The sequence below is a fragment of the Canis aureus genome, chromosome 8 (assembly GCF_053574225.1).
Source record: "Canis aureus isolate CA01 chromosome 8, VMU_Caureus_v.1.0, whole genome shotgun sequence".
Classification (NCBI taxonomy): domain Eukaryota; kingdom Metazoa; phylum Chordata; class Mammalia; order Carnivora; family Canidae; genus Canis; species Canis aureus.
Window position 1 is genome coordinate 16,859,195 of NC_135618.1, and position 16,884 is coordinate 16,876,078.

Consider the following 16,884-nt stretch of genomic DNA (forward strand, 5'->3'; position numbering starts at 1 on the left):
ATATATATATATATATATATATATATATATATATATATATATATATATTAGTACTGTTTCTTTGGGGAACCCTTACTAATATAAGATACTTTCAATGAGGTAGGTGGTAAGTAGCAAATGATGAAATATAAGTGGTGGGGTGAGTTTACTATGGAAATTTGGGGGAAGGGTGTTGGGACCTCTGGCAGAAAGGGTACTCAAGAAACTGGAGACAAAAACGCAGAAGCAGCTACCCTCTCCATACAATGTATGGGTGCAATTTCTCAAGTTGCTGTGACCCATCAGGGCAGGAAGGCTGATGGGAGAGGTGGTGAATAGAAGGAGCTGGAGAGTAAAGGTGATTTGGGAGCATAAACGGGGAGGCCTGGGCTAAATTCCAAGCAAGGGTTTTGAGCAGTTGCAGGACAGTATGATGTGTGGGGGTGAGAAGCATTAGAGAAATGTAGAGAGGCGGATAGGGGGAGGGAGAGCCATTCTGAGAGGATGAGAAGAGAACACACAGAGAGAGCATCTCTGAGGCTCTGAAGAAGCCTTGCTTGCAGCCCCCTTAGGGGTGAAGGCAGCAGCCATGTTACTCTATCAAAACTTACCTTATTGTAGCTCAATCCAACAAACACTTGCTTATTCATTGCTCAACAAATATTTATGGAGTATTTACTCTATCAGACACAGTTCTAAAGTACTGGTGTAATAGCAATAAACCAAAGAGTCTAAATTCCCTGCCTTCCTGGGTCTTCCATTCTAGTGCTATGCCGTGGCTCTGGGCTATCCATTATAGACAAAGAAGCATCTACCCCCCCCCTCCCCCGGTACCTCAGATCATGACTCCCACTCTCATCAAAGCCCAAATTCTGAACCAACAAGACATCTCTGCTCCGAAGGAGCTTATAGTCCAATAGAGCGATTTACACATGCACAATTCAAGATAACAGCATAATATGCCACATGGGAAAATATTTGAGGGGAATGAGACTCACTCTCTCCTAATGTTACTTGAGATTTTGCCCTTAAAATGTGACTATATAGTGCCTCACAGAATACAAAGTGCATCTGACATCTATTATCTCGTTTTATGCTCTGAACAATCCTTTAAGTTAGATAAAATAGTATTATTATTATTTGAAAGTTTAAGAAAATGAACGCCCAAATGTTAATGTCCTGATTTTATGCGGAAGTCTATATTTCCCTTTCCCTCAGATCAGACCACTTGTCCTGCCTTTCCTAACCTCTCCCCGTGGCAGAAGTGAAGTATTGGGTGCAAAGCACTAGGCAAGCCAGTGGCAGTGAGCTGGTTCTGAGGCTTTGCTAATCATGACTAACCAGGTGGGCGGGTGCAAAGGGTAGTATAGTGTGGTGGGTGCAGGAGTGGTATGTCGTGCTGCAATTGGCCATGCGTGCCCAATTTATGTGTCATGCAATGTGAGGGAGGAGTGTTATATGGTATTACAAATTTGTAGGGAACTTATACCCTCCACCTACAGACAACCTTTAATATGCATAGAGGTACTGCTCTTTCCCTGTCGGACAGAGCCCACAAAGGGGAGGCTGAACAGTGGGAATAGAAGGCAGCCTGAGAAAGATGGGCAGTTCTGCTTTAGAAAGCTTTCCTTGCCTTTCCCAAAATATGGGGACAGGAGAACCAGTTCTCCCAGGATGCTCCAGGACAAACCCAAGGAATTGCTGCAGCCCAGAAGTCAAGGAGACTGGAGAATGAAGATTCCAATTTTCCTCTAGCGATGTGTGTTTAAGAAGAGTTTGCTGGACAGTTTCATCCTTGCCATCGTCCTAGAGCGTGGTGGCACAGGTATTGATATCCCCACATTGTTAGTGAGGAACCTGAACCTGAGGCTTGAGTAATTTATGGAGATTAAGAATGAGTTGCAAGTGGAATGGAGATTTGATTTCAGGTATATCTGACATTGAAACCACAGGTTTCCTTTTCTATGCTACAGTTTTTTTCCTTATGAATAAAAAGTGAGGAAGAATTGTGATTAAATTAAATATTGTAACTAGTTATGTATGTGTATAAATTTAATTATTTAACAAGCTCACATAGGGTTTGTTCATAGTACTCTTTTTATTTTTCTCCATTAATTGTGGGTTATAGAGCTTTAGAGTATCAACCCTTGCTGCTCATGAGGAACTTCTCAAATATATAGAGAGTTTGTGTGTGTGTGTGTGTGTGTGTGTGTGTGTAGAGGTATCAGCTTTGACACTGAATCAGAATTTCTGGGAGGTGGGCAGCCCGGGTGGCTCAGCGGTTTAGCGCCGCCTTCAGCCCAGGGCCTGATCCTGGAGACCCGGGATGGAGTCCCATGTCAGGCCCCCTGCATGGAGCTTGCTTCTCCCTCTGCCTGTGTCTCTGCCTCTCTCTCTCTCTCTCTGTTTATCTCTCATGAATAAATAAATAAAATCTTAAAAAAAAAGAAGAGATTTCTGGGAGGAAATCTCCAGGTTGTTCAGATGGGCAGCCAGGTTTGGAAGCTACTATTAGGTCCTGTGCTGAAGCGGAGTTTAGCTCTGATGATGTATGGCTTGACTAAGTCTCCCCAAATGGTGTCTAAACAGTGACCATACTTGTATATACTCATACCTTAGCAAGCCCCATACATAGTGGAAATACACAGAACAGCCTACTTGTAGTAGGTACAATTCTAAGATAATCCCAGTGACCCGTACTTGGTATATTTCTCTCTCTTTGAGTAGGGACTGGACCTGTGAGGATGATGAGATAGTCACTCCTTTGATTGGGTTACACGGTTACATGGTATGGTAAAGATGAATGGATTTTAGAGTTGTGATTAAGATCTCCAGGCAGTTGACCTTAAATTAATCAAAAGAAGGACTATTGTGGATGGACCTGACCAATTATATGAGACATTACAACAGAGTCTAGAAATCAGAATCAGAAAAAGCAGTAGAGATGCTTTTCTATTAGGTATGAAAAAAGAAACTTCTATTTGTAGAGCAGGCCACATGGTAGGGAAGGGTGGAGCCTTTAGGAGTTGAAGGCTTCAGTCCTATAACCTCAAGGAACAGAATTCTTCCAATTAACTCAGAAGAGGACTCTGAGCTCCAAATGAGATCCGTAGCTCCTGCTGACACCTTGATTTTAGCCTGGTGATACACTGAGCAGAAGACCCAACTCATCAATGCCTGACCCCTGACCCATGGGAACTGTGAGATAACAAATTTGTGTTATTTTAAGCCTTTAAAACAGATAAATAAAATTACTTAAAATAAATAAATAAATAAATAAAATTACCTTGTGGTAATTTATTATGCAGCAATAAAGAAAACTATTACAAATATCAAAGTCCAAATAAATATTTTGAAATATGTGGGTTATATCAATTTAAAAATTATAATACATTTTAACTTAATATTTCTCACACACACACATCGTGGGTTAGGGGTGAGTGGAGATTTGATTGCATGTATGTCTAACACTGAAATTTGTTAGCTTGGTTTTTTTTCCACTATGTGTTTCTTCTTCACCTAGAATAAATAAAAAAGGAAAGCACTGAAGTAGTTCTAAGGTTTTTGGAAAACTGTACCTCTTAGCAATCACTACCCATCTCCCATCCCTATAATTCCTATGATCACAAATCTGTTTTCTATCTCTATGGATTTGCCTATTGTGGACACTTCATATTTATTCAATTATACAATATGAGGCCTTTTGTGTCTGGCTTTTTTCTCTGAGCATAATGTTTTCAAGATTCATGTGTTATATAATAAGTAAAACCTGTCATATCAATGCAGTGGATATTATTCAGCCACAAGAAGGAATAAAATATACTTTTGCTTTATAGATTTTGGTTTTCTGTTGTTAGGTATATAATGTTTAAAATTATGTCCTTTTTTTTTAAGATTTTATTTATTTTTTCATGAGAGACACAGAGAGAGAGGCAGAGACATAGGCAGAGGGAGAAGCAGGCTCCCTGTGTGGAGCCTGATGCAGGACTAGATCCCAGGACCCCAGGATCATGACCTGAGCTGAAGACAGACACTCAACTACTGAGCCACCCAGGTGCCCCAAAATTATGTTAGATTGATATTTTTGTTAAAGTGTGCTTTTTTGTCTGTAGTAACAACTTTTGTCCTGAAGTCTATTTTGTCTGATATTGCCACACAAAGTCTCTTCCAGTTGCTATTTGTATGGTAGATATTTTGTCACATTTTTACTTTTAACCTATTTCCACCTTTGAATCTAAAGTCTGTCACTTGTAAACAGCATATAGTTGGATCATGCTTTATAAAATCCATTCTGCTGATTTTTGTCTTTTTATGGGAGTATTTAAAGATTTTATTCATTTATTTATTTATGAGAGATACAGAGAGAGAGAGAGAGAGAGAGAGAGAGAGGCAGAGACACAGGCAGAGGGAGAAGCAGGCTCCATGCAGGAAGCCTAATGTGGGACTCGATCCCAGGGCTCTAGGATCTAGGATTTAGCTCAGCGCTAAACTGCTGAGCCACCGGGGCTGCCCAATGGGAGTATTTAATCAATTTGTATTTAATATAATTACCAATAAGGTAGGATTGATGTCTGCCATTTTTCTATTTGTTTTCTGTATGCCATATGACTCTTTTGTTCCTATTTTTTCATTAATGACTTCTGTGTTATATAAATATTTTCTAGCATGGCATCTTAATCTCCTTGTTTCTTTTACTATATTCTTAGAATATTTTCTTAATGGTTGCCATGAGGATTGCAATTAACATCATAATTTATCATAATTTAGTTTGCATGGATACCAACTTAATTTCAACAGTATATAAAAACTTTGTTCCTAGCTACTACATTCCTGCCCCTCTCCTTTCTTACATTATTGTCATATAAATGAATCTTTATACATTATTTGCCTAGTAGCAGCTATAATTATTTCCTTACGCAGTTTTATTTTAAATCTTATAAAATTGCAAACAGAAAATAAATTTATACTGTGTTTTATATTTATCCAGTAGTTACCTTTACTAATGCTCTCCATTTCTTCATGTCGATTTGTTGTACTGTCTAGTGTCCTTTCTTTACATCATAAAGGATTCTCTAGTATTTTTTGTAGGACATGTCAGCTAGTGACAAATTCTCAGCTTTGTTCATCTGGGAGTGTTTTGATTTTTCCTTTATTTCTGAAGGATAGTTTTCCTAGATATAGAATTATTGCTTGTTAAGTCTTTTTTTTTAATTCAGCATGTCAAATACATTAATTAGCTCATTTGCTTCTGGCCTCTAAGGTATTATATTTAAAAATCAGATATTAATCTTAATGGTGATTCCCTGAACATGATAAATCACTTCACTCTTACTGCTTTCAAGATTTTCTCATTGTCTTTCAGAAATTTCATTACAGTGTATCTAGGTATGGATCCTTTTGAGTTTTATCCTATTTGTAGGATTGAGCTTCTTGGATGTATGGATTAATGTTTTTGATCATTTTGAGGAAGTTTGGGCCATGATTTCCTCAAATATTTTTTTCTGCTTCTTTCTCTCTCCTACTGGACACCCATTTTGCATATGTTGATAACCTTTCTGGTGTGCCACAAGTATCTCAGACTGCTCATTTTCTTTCATTCTTTTTTCTTTCTGTTCTTCAGATGGTATCATCTCAATCATCAAGTTCACTTATGCCTTCCTCTGCCAACTCAAATATGATCTTGATCCCCTCTTAGGGAATTATTTCAATTATTGCACTTTTCAACTACAGAATTTCTATTTGTGCTTTCAAAATAGAAATGGCTCTTTATTGATATTTTCTATACAGTGAAGCCATCATTCTCATACTTTTCTTTAATTCCTCAGATGTTTTGTCCTTCAATTCTTTGAACATATTTAAAATATCTGATTTAAAGTCTTTATCTACTAAGTCTAACATCTGGGCTTCCTCAAGGACAATTTCTCTTGATTTTTTTTTCTTTTACATGTTTCACAGCTTTGTTGAAAAATGCATGTTTAAAGTAATATAACATGGCAACTGCAGAAATCAGACCCAGAATTTGTTGTTGTTTGTTTACTTAGTGATCCTCTTGACCTAATTTTTAAAATCTGTTTTATTTGTCATGTTTAGCCACTGACATCTCCATTCGGTTAGCTTAGTGGAAGCCTAATGATTAGAAAGAGATTTTCTTAAATACCTGGAACCAGTAAGTCTCCCAGCCTTTGCTGAAGGGTTTTGCATGTGTTGGGGTCCAACTTCAACACTCAGGTTGGAGGTTTACAACAACTCTACATTACCCTTGCATCTTGTTTCCAGAGAGCCTCAAGATTAGCCAGACATGTGAGTTTAGGACCTTCTCAGCTCTTACCTAGAAATGTGTAAACTCTATACATGTACATGGGTTTCTAGATCCCCAGCAATATGTCAGAATTTTTAAAACTGCAATGAGAATATCATTCCCAAGATTTTAAAATTTTTTGGTTAGCTTCTTATTTGTCCCAACTATTATCACTACCTCAGGTAACTGCAATGTTGTACGGTTGCTGTTGATTGTTTTTGATAAACATCTTCAGAGGAAAGTCTTTTCACCCCAAGTGAGGTCTGAGTCAGGTCAAATAAAGATAATCCTTCAAATGGAGGTTTTCAGGAAATTGGCAGACTGGTAAAATAATGACAGTTCACTGGGACCCCTCCAGTGCCTGCTAGACTGCTGGATTTTACTCTAATTGTGGAATTGTTGGTTTTCAAGTTTACATCAGCACTAAGCAGAGTAGGATGAGACTAGGACAAGTTGTAATACCATAAAGCTTGCTGTTCTTATGGAAAGTCAGCTGTTTTTCTTGAGTAAACACTCCTCAATTCAAGCCTTTGGTTAATTTCCAGAGTTTTGAAAATTTTTATTCTGACAGTTTTTTTTTGCCAGTGTTATTTTTGTTTTATGACAGAGCAGAGTTTTGGAGGTCTTCATTCTACTATTCCCACTGATACCATCTTCTCCAACTCATGTTTATTCTTCAACAGTTTTCCTAAGATTCCATACTTCCTCTTTTTGGACTGTGCACCTATCTCATTTTTGGCTTATGGTAAGAACTAAATACACCTGGAACATAAAAAGTTCAAAATAAGGGCAAATTGAAATTGAATACATACTGCTACAGTTCTTTTGTTTATATGCATACAAATAATATGTAACTCACACACATATATAATCAGTCTAGTATTCTGGCAGAAGTGCTTAGAGCACCTGGGTGGTTCAGTGGTTGAGCTTCTGCCTTTGGCTCAGATGTGATCCCAGGGACCTAGGATTGAGTCCCACATCAGGCTCCCTGCATGGAGTCTGCTTCTCTATGTCTCTGCCTCTCTCTCTGTGTCTCTCATGAATAAACAAAGTTTTTGAAGAAGAAGAAGAAGAAGAAGAAGAAGAAGAAGAAGAAGAAGAAGAAGAAGAAGAAGAAGAAGAAAGAAGAAGAAGAAGAAGAGAAGAAGAAGTAGTAGTAGTAGTAGTAGTAGTAGTAGTAGTAGTAGTGGTGCTTGGCTTTCCTCAACATTTATGCTCATCTTCCAGAGTGTAGAGTTATTGATTAGAAATGAGTTCCCAGCCCTGGACTATATTTTCAGCTCCCCAGTCCTTACATCTAGGAATGATTACACAATTGGTTTTCACCAATGGATTGTATGCAGTGTGTTGAGGTTGAGTAGAGGGCATAAAGAAACAGTGTGCTTCTCTTCCCCCTTCTTTCAGTTTGATGTAAAAGAGTGTAGTGACCTTGGGGGCCATGTGTTAAAGATAGTGGAGCTATGATATGGAATGAGTCTGGGGCCCTGGATCATTTTCTTGAAAAAGCACTCATTCTGGGGTTTCTCGAGTGAGAAATAAACTGTTATGTTTTATCAATTAATGTATTTTGTGGTTCTTTTGTTATAGCAGGTAGGATTTCCTTCCTACAAGAGGCAGTCCTACAAAAATACTGGTGTTAAAGGATAAAGCTGACAACTGGGTCAATATATTATCCTGTATGTGGTAACACCATTTTTGGAAAAATTATTTCACCTAATCATGTGTATTTGAGGATCACGGAATAAGGGTCTCTACTGTATACATGGGTATACCTAGACATGTTTATCTGGGTTTGTGAAATGAGCTGATGAAGCTTTCTTTGGACAGAGAAGAGGATTAATGGCTGTCAGGTTGGACAATAGCTGCCCCCCCCCCCCCCCCCCCCAAGGAGAAGACCTTCCCAAGAATAAATTGCTAGGCTTTAACTTCCTAGATAATATGTTAGATGGAGGAAGAATGGGCTCCTTTTATTTAGGTCCAGGAAAGCTTCTCAAGGCCAAGGTCACACTCTTAAAAGAGACTATGTCGGGATGGAAATATCTGGCCTAGGGGATTGATGTCAATTTTCACATCTGGAGTGTCATTCTAGGAGTCAGGAATGACAGAAAGTTGAGGAAATGCCATAAAGTGGAAGCAGAGGACACTAGCAGTGATTTGGGACACACATGAGACACACTCTGGCGACCCCGTGAATCAGAAAATGGACCAGGGAATCTCGAGATGTTGCCAGCGAGAGTTAGGAAAGGGACAGTTCTTTTGTTGCTCTATTGTGACATACATTTCTGACTGAACCACCAGGCTTTTGAAACCCGAGGAAATGTGGCCTATACACATATGCCGTGATGAGCTGGGTTATACAGATTATAATGGAGGCAGAAAAAGATACTGTGATTCGCGTCTGTCCTTTGCTCATTCTCTTTTATTGTCTGAAGTTCACTTATTTTTCCCCCTAATTGTATGACCACTGGGAGTAGAAATGCACCATGGATGGAGTTCTGAGAAATCCAGGGGAATGTTGTAATAAGAAACTGTTTCCTATTGATCTTCTCCCCTCCCAGTAAGCTCTGTATTTGGCTTGCTTTGGGCGTGGGGGGAATGGGGCGAGGGCAAACATCCAGTAACTTACATTTTCAGGAGCTTTGTGGTTTAGACTCAGAAACTCAGTGAACTGATAATGATGGCAAGCAGAGGTTAAATCTCCATTTCATCATCAAACTGGGGAGTATAAAGGATTTGTATTCAGTCACACAATGTGGAATGAGGGCAGCTCTTAAAATGATTGCTTAAGGTGCTTTTTTTCACACAGCCGCTGTTTGGCTAGATGTGACAAAGTCTGCTCAAAAAGAAACTTTTGACTAGATATATAATAAATGAGAAATGCCCTTGGGAAAAGGGAAACACCTGTTCCCCTCACCACCCCTCCCCTCAGTTCGATTCCTACCCATTCATTACTTAGGAATATTTGGATGGCAGACGTGTGGAGTCCAGCACCCCCATCCCCTAGCCACGGCCCCAACACAAGTCCCTTTGGTGTTTTCAGATGAAGAGCTTGGGGTTTTTTTCTCCTTTGGCAACTGGTTTGCTTTCATAGTGCCTCTACGGGCCATAGGAATACACTGTCCCTAAAAGTATGCAAACTCCAATTTGAAAAGCCGGATGTGGGAATGATACACAGGAACGAGAGAATGCCTTTGCTTTTGACCATACATGGATCCTGGCACTGCAGCCTGGGGAATTTGCCCAGGCTGTTGCACAGCCTCTGCCCTGTGCCCTCAGCGGGCAGGCAGCTGTGCTTTCTTTAGCATGGATGCTTCCGGAGAGTGACCGCTCATAAACCTCAGATGCTTTCCCTTCACGACAGAAGGGCCCCGCCTCAGGATTTTAGCCAGAGCAGACACCACTCAAGGGGAGATGTTTGCTGAACATCCTCTCCCCTTAAATCCATTCTACTCCTCACCATGGCTTTGCAAGAGTCTTTTTTATTGCCACCTCCCACAAAAGCTTAAAAAATGTTTCTTTTCCACTTAATTTACTTTCCAATTTCTTACTCATACTTGGCTTCCATCTTTATTTCACTTCTGCACGCCTTGAAGGTAATAATATTATTTAATAGTCATATATACACCTTCCCACATGGGGGCTACATCCTTGCGACATTACAAGCCCGCAGCTCCCCATTTTTATTCCTCGAAATCCAGAGGAAAACCCCCCACAGAAGGTGCTAGATAATTAGCTTGGCTACCGTTTGCTGCAGAAAGCGCTTTTGGTTGGCTCTGGTCACAGGGCCTGGGCGGCTTTGGGGCTGGGGCCTCCTGCTTCAGTGGAGGGGCCGTCAGGAGGAGGCTGCAGCCAGACCCCAGCTCCCTCACCACAAGCCCTTAATTGTTTATTAATGAAGCTTTTGCCAAACAAATCTACACATTGTCTCAACCCTCCGCCCCCAGAGCGCATTCCAGCCCGCCCACGAAAGTGCACTGTGGGGCTGCTCTCTGCAAAGTCTCCTTCCTCCCCTGGCAGAGTTGGTTAGGATTCAAACTTTTTACTTTCTTTCTTTTTTTTTTTTTTAACTTTTATTGGCTGCACCAGCTAAATCAGAGATGGTTTCTGCGCCCCTAAGAATGGCAAGCACAGGTGTTCCCGCTCAAAGCTGAGCTCGCATCTCCTCGCCCCTTCCCTCCCCGAGCAGCAGCGCGTCCCTCTCTGCTGCGCAGCTGGTCTCAGGCCTAGCAGACAGGAAAGCCCTGGTGACCACTCCTCCCAAACGCCCGGTGGATGGAGCAATCCAGCAGGAGTAAGCCAACAGTTGCTGCTTGGTATTTGACCATCGTTTAATGAGTGCCCAGAATTCGTCTGTAAATGCACATTGTTAATTTAGGGCCTGCTATTCATTAATTAGGGGTTTAGTGGCAAGTGCCATTGAGCTATCTGCAATGTTTGAGGTTACGTCAAGCCCTAGCAAACGGCCTGCTGATAACAAGCTGCATCCATCTTCATTACTCGGCCCCTCCTGTCTGACTTTGCTCAGCATCTTCGAAGGGCTCTGCCTCTTGGAACTGAAGAATTAAACTTTTATCCAAACCAGATTCTGCTCTTTCACCTCTTCTGATTCCTTGAGTACTTCTCATTTATTTTGCCTAAATGACATCTGATTACCTAACATGGAGTGGAGCAAGGTCTTAACCTAAAACAGCCTGCAGACCTCAGTTCTCAGCTGGAGAATTCCAGCGGGTTAACGCTAAGGAAATCCTTACATTTCCATTTCATCTGATACTGGGCTCAGCGTAAAAGAAATAGTTTTTGATTTTTCTTCTCATAAAGTTGCAGTTCCAATAGAATTTTTTTTTAAAGCCAGAGAAATACAGGAAATTAATTTTAAACCTGGAGAATAAATGTCCCTATTGGTTCAAGTTTTCTTTCGCAGTGTTTCTTTCCCTGAAAATATGTATCATTTGAGGCAATCGTGGTGCCAAATGAAATAATTCCAACCGTCTAAAGGGCTCTGCATGTCAAGCCTCAGCTGTACAAACGTGGTCCTGTTGGAGGTAGGTGCTCAGTCACCAGACGGCTCCAAAACCCGGCTCCTCTCCTGTTTCTAGGCCTCCAGCGGAAGCAGGCGGCTTGAGGGGACGATTAGGGAGACGCTGCTCTTAGAGAAAACTATCTAAGTACAGAGTTTGTTTATCCTTCCAAGGCTAGGTTAGAGAACTTGCATAAAAACGAACTTCCACTGACAGATGGTCTCTATAAGTAGTTGGTTCTGAGAAGGGAGAGAGCTACCTGGCATGGCTGTTTAACACATTAGGGTGCTTGCAGGGAGAGCCTACTGCTCCCCTGAACCATGGTTCAATTTTAAGCATCACTGGCCGGGATGGGTTATTGTGACTATTTGGAGAAGGGCACTGGAGAGCCCGATGCTCGGGGTGTGCGGGGGAGAGGGGAGGAGGAGGAAGAGAACGATAGCCCAAGGGAGGGTATCTGAAAACCTTTGCACCACTGAGCTGGCACACTTATCACAGGGTGACAGTCTATACCGCAGGCCTGCGGTGCGTTGCTGTTTGTGGTGCGTGCTGCCAACTGGCTTAGAAAATGCAGATCCCACTCTCAGATAGAGAGAGCAGGAGGCAGTGTCAGCTGACTGACATCCCCCCCACCCCCCACCCAGGGCCTCCCAGGCTCTGGATGCGGGAGGAAGCGTGGCTCCTGGCTCCCAGCCGGGCCTGCCAGGTGGGAGGTAGCTCTGCCCAGGGAAGGGCCTCCTCTCCCAGCAGCTTTCCCCAGGAACCCCTTACCACCACCCTACCCCCCCCCCACCCCTCCCAGGGGGCTAGCATTCACCTCGAGGGCCCCCATCCCTTTTCCAAGGATGGCAAGGATACCATCTTGTTTTTAATTTGGTAATTAAGTTCCACAACACGAAGATTAATACAAAAAATTGAGCTGCATTTGCAGCTCATCATCTTGTCCTGCATCTTAACCAAACACAAAATAGAAAATGTCCTAGAGACTATGGTAAGAAAAAAAACAAAGCCAACAAAAGGCTTGGTCTATAACATTTAGTCATGAAGTTACCTACATTATGTGCAATTGAAAGAGACAATTTTAAGCTGAGGATTTCTTAAATTTACCATAATGATGCTCTGGACACTTGAAGTAAGAGCCCTTCGAAGCTGACGTGCTGCGGGATAAAGCACACTCTTTCTCCGGAAAAGAGAAAGCCAATATATTGTGGTGGCAGAAGGAACAATGGAGCCAATGAAACAGAGGTCAGAGCTGAAGGTTTCTGCTGGAAGCAAGCTATACACAGGTATTTTAATTTTTTTTTTTTTATTTTTATTCAGACAGAAACTCTGCTCTGGGACCTGGAGCACTGCATGCAGACTGCTGGTAAGAAAAGCACTCAATTGTTCAATTTTTATTATTCAATATTGTATTAAAAATTTTTTAGGCTCTTCGGGTCAAGGCAACTTTTAAAAGGTTAAAAGCTATTCAAAAGGGTTACCATATCCATAAAAGCAAATGAGATTAAGCCTAAAGACTGATGGAGGAAAAACAGTAATTTAGATAAACTGCCACCGCCTCAAAAATGTTTTGACTTTTATCAGAGAAAGGGAATCCAGAGATTCTTGGATTGGTTGTCATATCAAAGAAAGATTCATTAAATTTGAAGCAATTATCTTTGTGCTTTTTACCGTTTGGTGTGTTTTAGGCCCAGTCCCACCTTTCTTCAGTTACATTCTTTAGAATGGCTTGGGAAATGTGATTGCTTGGCTCCAACTTCCATCTGTCAACTATTGACCTTGCTGGTTGGGCATCTGTAACATCAGACACTATTGTCATGGAAAGAATTATGATGTTTCAATCAAATGTATTGCAAAGTTAACAAATCCATAACATGGTCTGGACCACATGGAAGAGTTTAGAAAATGTGTTTTGGAGACCTCAGGGAAAAGCAAATAGGCTATCCCCATAAATGTTGACCTCCACCGCTTGCCATTAACTGTGTAAGTTATCGTATTACAACAGAAGAGCTCAATTTGAACCTCAAACTCGAAGGGAGCACTTGGAATCAAAATGCGGGGTTCAGCAAGGGAGACAAAACCCATTATTATGCTCCCGACGTGAAGTTCTACGTCCATACCGTTGATTGACCTGATGGCAACTTTGGGCCAGCTGCTCATACTGAGTCTCCTTAGTTTCTGTCAAAGTACGGGATGAGATGCTTTAGTCTGGTTTTTGTTGCTGATCTCAGAAAACTAAATCTGCCGGAGGGTGGGACTCACAGAGCTGCTAGATCAGTCAAAGAGGTGATTGCAGCAATCAGGGTTAGCTGATATTTACTTGAAAGTCTAAGCATATAGAACAGCAAATTTCTTGACATTAAAGTGAGAAGTGAGTTGATATAAAAATTTAATTTCATCTGCTATGGAAACTGGGTCTGGCCTGACAAAATTAAAATGGATAGAAATAATATTCTGGACACTTAAATTTTATTTTCCCTGTCCTGTGTCTGAACAAATACGCATTCCAAGTAAGTCAGAGGAGCTAAAATTTCCATTTCACGAGAAATATTCCCTGACAAAGAGTTTTTGTGCCACGTATCTTTCACTTTCATAAACTCTAAAAGGAGAATGGTTGTTGTGGACGTTAAAATAATCGGGTTTCTTGAATTACAAAATGGCAAAGCAAAGCTGATGCATCTCAGAAGAGCTAAAAAAAAGCAGGCATCAGGTTGGGCCCCTCCCGAAGAAAATCTATTATATCAAAACAAAAATTTGCAGATGAATAAATTAGGGGGTGATTATTCATATTGTAAAAGAGTCTTTAAAGGATTCCCCCAGGATTCTTTTAAAGGCTTAGCTCCACTAGTTCATGTAAGTGTTTGTGTGCAGATCATTAACTATCTGACAGGCAGGCCGGAAATGCAGGTAGGGAGCCAAGGGGGAAGGGAGAGAATGTTCAGGAGACAGAGGAATCGGTGACACCTGAGGCTTGCCAAGCCTCAAGATAAACGTTGATGAAACAGTAATGAAAATCAAAGTGAAACTGTGATGCTTATTTACAAGTTATGCTTTATATTCCAGAGCCTTGCAGGCAGACTGCTCCGGTTCAGATGCCGGGTCCACCACCTATTTAGCTGTGTGACTTTGGATAAATTACACAACCTCTCTGAATACCAACCATCTAGGGCTGTTTAAGTATAACTCGAGTTAATATATATAAAGCACTTAGTGTCCTGGCAGGCAGTAAATGCTGTATAAAAGTTTCTAAGATGGCTCTGAAACAGCTATTACAAAATATCAGAGATTCTCCAAAGCAGGGATTATTAGTATGATTAGGATACTGGAAAGTGATTTAACAAGAGCAAAATACTCCCTTCCTACCCCCAAAAGAAAACAAAACCAAAACCAAAGGAACACTGAGGAATGAATACTGCTGTCTTTTTGGGTTTCCCAAGGAAGTCAATCTGAAACGTAAACTTATTTGAAATTATCACCCTAACTTCAGCTTCCTAGGGGTTTGGCAAAATTTCCAAGATTAAGATGCACATAAGAGGCAATCAACTATCTAGTGTCTGTTGACTTTTCTATGTTAAAAGGCTTGGATTCATCTATTACTACACTTGTCATTTTAAGAACCATAGTAAATTAGTAAATAAGTTGAAATATAACTTTCTTATTTGTGGGAAAGATAACTTGCTTGCTTGACTTTGCTGGATTTGCACAAACATGAACTCTTTCTGTGTATCCTATCCAGTGCATCTGTGCATGTGGAGTTACGGGCTTAGAATAGACATTAATTGATTCTTTCCCAAAGAACAACCAGTAATAAAGTGTCTCAATTCCACAGTTCTAGTCTGATCAAATGGTTAACAGGTTGCCAAACCAGAAGCATGAGAAGGGGTGAGTACAGATAGTAGGGCAGCGGAATCTCAGGTAGAAGTCAGGCGCAGGCCCATTGTCATTGAGGTGGCCCATTTATGGGGTCCTGGCAGTCGATAATTGGCTTTACCATGTCAGTTTTGACATGACTCATGAGAAAGCCCAGACTATTTTAAAGGCCAGTCCTGACACTTTTATTAAATTATAAAATGGTCTCCTAATTATTTAACTAAAATTCTCCTTTGGTGCCCTCTCCCCAAACTCTTCTGCTCAGGACAGGCTTCCCTGGTGACCAGCCCTCTGATCATATCAGAAGACCTACTACTTTCTCACATTCTATGCTGTATCCCAGTTGGATACAGGCTGAATAAAAATATGCTTTCTGGTCCTCACACTTAGTTTATATGAGTGAATGCTGATGGAAATGGGTAAGTAAATAGTTTTTAAGTGCAGGAGATCAAATTACTTCCTTCACAACTTGAAGTTCTTGACAGCTCTAGCAATACTAGGCTTTTTTTAAAAAAACATGTTAAAGTGGGTTGATCTTTACCTAGCCTTACAGCAGATTGCCACATTGTCAGCTTTCAATATATTATTTTTTGAAAAAAAATTAAGTTTTTGATTCATTTTGAGGAAAAATTTCTCAAGCTCAGAAAACTTAAAACCGTGGAAATCTGTAAATGCTTTTTGAGTTCTACAGAATAAGGGACAGAACTTTGCTTAGGTGGGAACTAATTTAGTTGCTTTTATTTTGTTATTTTAGTTATTTTTTTTTTTTTTATGGAATGCTTCATGAATTTGCATGTCATCCTTGCGCAGGAACCATGCTAATCTTCTCTGTATCATTCCAATGTTAGTATATGTGCTACTGAAGCGAGCACTGGTTGCTTTTAGCTAAACAATTAATTCTTACTGGTTGTTTCCTGTGTGTCCAATAACCTTTATATGTTAGTACCAAGAATTCAAATTTTGTTAAACTTTGCTCATTAAACGACTTTGCCCAAAGGGACTTGGTTTCCCAGGTTTAAATTCCCCTGTTATATTTTCTCATTATATACTTATCCTTCACAGCATGTAACACAGTATTGAGCAATGTATTTGTGTAATTATTTGTTTAACGCCTGTCTTTATGGATAGACAAAAAGCTCTGTCATGATAGGGGCTGGGTCTGTGTGGCTCACTGTTATAGACTCAGTTTTCCCACAGGAACATGCACAGAGTAGGCGCTCCAAGAGTTTGTTGAATCAACAGATACTTACTAGTAAATTTTCTGTGCTTATTCTTCTTAGTAGTAACTAAGTATCTATCATATACATTCCCCTTGAAGTTTTTTTTTATTTTTTACTTTTAAATTATACATATATATTTGTAATGGTTATATTTGTATATTATATATATATATTTTTTTTTAATGGTTAAAATATTCAAACTTGTATGAATGGGAAGTGGAAGAAAAGCAAAATTTATCCTCACTGCCCTTCACTGATATCCAAAGATTTCCAAAGTTAATGACTTTAATTGTTTCACTTTTGAGCTCTTCTGGTATTTACCATCATATTTCTAAAGAATACATCATATTCTTGATTTTCTTAAGACTTCAGGTAGTATCTGTAGATTTCCGGATGAAAGATGCCAAATTTCATACACTCATACTTTTACTTTCTCCTTTCTCCCCTATGCTCCTTTAAATTCAGGGTTTTGTTGTTGTTTTTTTGTTTTGTTTTCATT

The 16,884-nt window shown here is 40.2% G+C and overlaps 1 long non-coding RNA gene and 1 other non-coding gene across 3 annotated transcripts in view; one reads left to right on the forward strand and one right to left on the reverse strand.

Moving 5' to 3' along the window:
* Positions 1-1,444: 1,444 nt before the first annotated feature.
* LOC144318396 (uncharacterized) overlaps positions 1,445-16,884 on the forward strand; it is a 52,078-nt gene continuing 36,638 nt past the window's right edge. For both annotated transcript variants that reach the window (XR_013384272.1, XR_013384273.1), the window contains exons 1-2: positions 1,445-1,804; positions 12,616-12,661. This is a non-coding gene — a long non-coding RNA (uncharacterized LOC144318396). The remainder of the gene's footprint in view (positions 1,805-12,615; positions 12,662-16,884) is intronic.
* On the reverse strand, positions 15,931-16,037 carry LOC144319879 (U6 spliceosomal RNA). The gene has a single exon (XR_013385566.1). It is a non-coding gene; the product is annotated as a U6 spliceosomal RNA (small nuclear RNA).